Raw genomic sequence first — 5,000 nt, 5'->3', positions numbered from 1 at the left:
ACCGCGGATACCCTGTGCTGTTAGCTACAGCATCTGATCTGAAGACTGCTGTTAGCTATAGTATCTGATCTGAAGACTGCTGTTAGCTACAGTATCTGATCTGAAGACTGCTGTTAGCTACAGTATCTGATCTGAAGACTGCTGTTAGCTACAGTATCTGATCTGTCACCCAGGACACGTCTCTGCTTCACCTGCTGGACACATGTTCATCACTCAGCCCCTGGGTGTGGGTGTGTGAGTGTGTGTGTGTGTGTGTGTGTGTGTGTGCGTGTGTGTGCGTGTGTATCAGTCAACTGTGACACCGACACTGGATCAGGGCCCAAACACTTTGCAGTAGTTACATACACACATACATATACACACACACCAGGGTTTGACGCTTACCTTTTCCCCAGGTAGCACTGTGCTACCATGTCAAAAAATTTAGTAGCACACCAACAATTTCAGTAGCACAATGAAAATTGCGCAATTTTCGTATGACGACAACAAATTATCATAATCATAACATATCAGAATTATCATAACCGGCTCTTGGCCGTAATAAAAATGGAGACTCACACAATGTAAAGGGGAAGTAAGAATATTCATTTATTAATAAATGATTCATGAATAAATAAATAATTAAGCCCAGGCGAGATAGTGTGCGGAATTGATCTTCACAGCAAGGTCTTCTCTCATGGCATCCGCTATCTGCCCGATCATGTCAGCGCATCGTTTGCCATTACTATAGGTTGGATTTAATTCAACGCCATTTTTCTTGTGAAGGGCGAATAATTTGTGGAATTTAATAAATGGGATCTCTTCTTTTGCCACGTAGTAAGCGATGTTAAACTTTAACTTGAGCTGTCTTTTAATTTCCTCACTGGAGCTAGCCTTCTGGCGTCCAACAGCTTTCTCAAGGGGCTTGTTCTGAGCTGACATGAAAGCTTCCCTGCATTTCACATGTTTGCGAGACAGACCATGTTTTTTCACTGTGTCGCGTTTCAGCTGTGCGTCTCCTGACACAAACGCGGTCTTTCCAGCTAACTTCATGTGGGCGACACACCACTTGCAATACATCTTCCCTTCCTTCAGCAACAGCCACGGGAAAGATGTTTGCCACTCGGCACTGTACCTGTAGACCTTTGTCACTTTTGTCAGACCAGACTTCGCGTTGGCAGTGGCACCGCCATTATCACCGCGTGGATAATGACCTTCCCCCTCCCCTGACACACTTTCTGACCGGGCGCTCTCCTCCTCGCTTTCCCCGTCTCTGTTTTCTTCGTCACTCTCGTCTCCAGCTGTAATGTTGACTCCACTACCCCCCTCTACCTCCTCTCTGTCTGGAACGGTGCTAACATTAGCCTTGCTAAAGTATGCCGTAATCGGATTCATTTTAACAGCGGTCTTTTTCTGACAAGATTTTCAAATGTAAATGCGCGCTTGTTGTGCTTGCGGGTCACGTGTCTGTTTTTTTTCTTCTTCTGTTTTCAAAGGATTGCATTGGTTTAGATGCGCTGTGATCTTATTAACGAACATAAGATTGACTGCGCATGACAGTAGTTCAGCTTTTAAAAAAATAAAAATATTATTTTTTTTTTTTTTTTTTTTTGTCGCACTGGTGCGATTAAATGTATTTCCAAGTCGCACAGAAATATATTCACTCGCAAATGCGACCAAAACAGTCGCACTGTCGAACCCTGCACACACACACACACACACACACACACACACACACACACACACACACACACACACACACACACACACAAAGTAGGTGGCCTCTGACGAGAAACCATGCCCAGACATGCTATCACAAATATGTATGTAGGCCAAGTGCAGTATTTAGTGTACTACTCATGCAATATATGTCAGTTCAACCACTGCCCCAGGCATCATTCACACTTTTCTTATCAGATCAAAACCGTCTGGCACGGTTCCATATCAACACCCCTCTCCCATCCTCTCCCTCTCCCATCCTCTCCCACTCCCAGCCCCATGTCCTCCTTCCATCTCTTTCTCCTCCACTCACTCTATCTATCCGTCAGTCATGGCTGGTCTCTAGAGACAGAGACTGACCCCACTGATCATAAAATATTTTAGAGCGTCACAGAGGCGTTTTGTTAGAACAGATCAAATTTGCCCCCTTTCTTCTCGGAGGACATAATGTAGGAGGACATAGGGCCAATCCCAATTCACCCCTAGCCCTTCGTTTTCACCCCTATGGCTTCGTTTTCACCTCTATGGCTTCGTTTTCACCCCTAAGGCTTCGTTTTGCGCGTTCACGTTTAGGAGGAGGGCTGTCCCAATTCATATTTCATCGAGCCATGGCTTCATTTCGAGGGCTAACTATGACTTCGTTTCGAGCGATTCCAGGACCAGACTAGCTTCGAAGCCATAGGTTTACGCTACCCCTTGATTCCAGGATGCATTGCGAATCATCTACAGAAATCTTATGTCGCTCTATTCGATGCGGAAATGTCATTTTACTTTCTCTGTAATTACTTATTAATAAAGATAGATTTTAAAGATTATGATAACCATCTTATTATCTTAGTTTAATGTCATTACAATGCATTATAGACCTTTTATTTATAACAAGCATAACCCAAAAAAATTCGCTTTTATGTCGGTGCTGTGTCTAACGTTACAGTAACGCAACGCTGCATGACAGTCGAGCATTTCAGAGATGTACAATCACAAATCAATTATTACCTGTGGCGTTTGACAGCGGATGATGGTACACATATGTAAAGTTTAAGTTATCTGTCAAACGTTCGGCTGACTTGTACATGATGCGCATTTTTACCTATTTCCATGTAGCGGCACCCGCAATCTAATCTGAGCAGTTGTTATTATGTAATATTATTAATGGGTTGTATCATTAATTTAAATGCATTATAGACCTTTTCTTTAACAAGCACAACAACAACAAAACGTTATTATGCCGATGTGCTGTGTGTCTAACGTTACAGGCTGCATGACAGTCGAGCATTTCAGAGATGTACAATCATAAATCAATTATTACCTGTGGCGTTTGACAGCGGATGATGGTACACATACTATGTAAAGTTATCTATCAAACGTTAGTTTAATGTCATTACAATGCATTATAGACCTTTTCTTTATAACAAGCATAACAAAAAAATCGCTGTTATGCCTGATCACACCATTAGACTACTAAAGCAAGACCCCGGAGCACTCATATCTGCGCGTTTGTCACAGGCTGACAGTCACCCTGGTGTTCCTCTGCCCCGGCAACTGACCCATAGAAATGTGCGCGATTAACATTTCAGAGATGTACAATCATGAAATAAATTGTGGTGTTTGACAGCGGATGATGGTAGACATATTTAAGTTATCTCTCTAAAGTTTTCTATCCACAGGCTGATATGTGCATGATAGGCGCGAATCCCCCCCCCCCCCCCCCCTTGGTGGTATAAATTGTATTTGCGGCATACCAAAACAACTCGCAATCTAATCCGAGCAGTTGTTATTATGTAATATTATTGATGGACGTGACATTTTTGATGGAGGGCAGTGAGTGGGAGACTCATCAAGGACATGTAGTTAATTAATGCAGTGGACAGCGGCTGTTTCTCCAGCGTTCCTGTCACTTCGGATTTCGGAACGTCATAAAATTAAATATGTAAGTCATGCATTTTTCCATGTTTCCCATTGATGGTATATGACGCCGTAAATTTTACTTAAGTTCAGCCGCGAAGTTGTTGCACTGTTGTCCTAAATCAGTGCAGACTGGCAGGGTAGGAGCACAGGTTTCATACAGGTTAGAGCGCCGTTATTCTGTCATGGTCTGACAATGAAGCATTGTTCTTTTTTATTTGATGACTTGTTTCATCGATTGATAGCGTAAAAGTGAAGTTGTGAATGAGTCGCGAGCGTCAATGCTTTTCTACGATATTCCTGATGACGTATCAGTCTTGAAGGGTTGTCCCTCTTCCATGATTTCTCAAGTGTGTTGATAATAAACGAAAAAAGATGCTTATAGCACACGCAACAGAAATAAACACAGCTGAAGAAGGCATTGCGAGATGTGAGAATTCGCCGGCAACATAATGCGTCACCCGTACCGCGTCTATTTAAATCACTGTTGATGACGTAGCCGCCGTGAAGGGCCGTCCCAATTCATAGGGGTAGATTTCAAGGGGTATGGCTTGTGGCTCTGTTCGAAGGCCTTGGCTTCGAATCGAGTCACACTCGAAAACGAGCCATAGGGGTAGAAAAGGGAATCGGGATTGGCCCATAGTATAGGAGGACATAGTATAGGAGGACATAGTGTAGGAGGACATAGTGTAGGAGGACATAGTGTAGGAGGACATAGTGTAGGAGGACATAGTGTAGGAGGACATAGTGTAGGAGGACATAGTGTAGGAGGACATAGTATAGAAGGAAATGTCGGTATGGTCTTGCGAACATTTGCCTATAATTAGTGTTGTTCCGATACCATTTTTTGATCCCGATACCGATACCGATACCTGACCGTGCAGTACTTGCCGATACCGAGTACCGATCCGATACCACGGCGTTTGAAAAAACAAAACAAAAAAACATGTTTTTTGAGCCGCATACTCACCTCGATGTAAAATTATTGCTAACACTTAGTCTGGCACTGCTCAAAACCTTTGTAAAACAGGAAAAAATACCAACAGAGAGCGAATACTATAGAACTTTTTTTTATTGTCTACCTGGTATGGTGACAAGAAAATCAACCGATTATAAAACCTGAAATGTGGCTCTCACAGATGCCAATCAGTGCAATATCCATTTAAGATATAAAACAGTCGTAGTAGTAGTGCAACAGCAAGTGAACATTTACAAACAAAATAACTTTAGTACTTAAAAAAAAAAAAATATATATATATAAATTTGAAAAAATTTGTTTGTACTAGTATCGGTATCGGAACAACACTACCTATAATCCATTTTTACAGCGGTAGTAAAGGATCGGGCAGCTTAACGGTGTTCCAAGAAACACAGTGGGTCCTTCAAACAGGACGGGA

At 42.4% G+C, this 5,000-nt stretch overlaps 1 protein-coding gene across 1 annotated transcript in view; it reads right to left on the bottom strand.

The window, feature by feature from the left end:
* Window positions 1–5,000, bottom strand: part of zcchc2 (zinc finger, CCHC domain containing 2) — a gene marked incomplete at its 5' end in the record, with an annotated part of 120,942 nt that overhangs the window by 20,150 nt on the left and 95,792 nt on the right. The window lies entirely within an intron of this gene.

This window comes from Nansenia antarctica, assembly GCF_963989245.1.
Source record: "Nansenia antarctica genome assembly, chromosome: 13".
In the NCBI taxonomy this organism is placed as follows: Eukaryota; Metazoa; Chordata; class Actinopteri; order Argentiniformes; family Microstomatidae; genus Nansenia; species Nansenia antarctica.
This window is presented reverse-complemented; position numbering and strand designations above follow the sequence as displayed.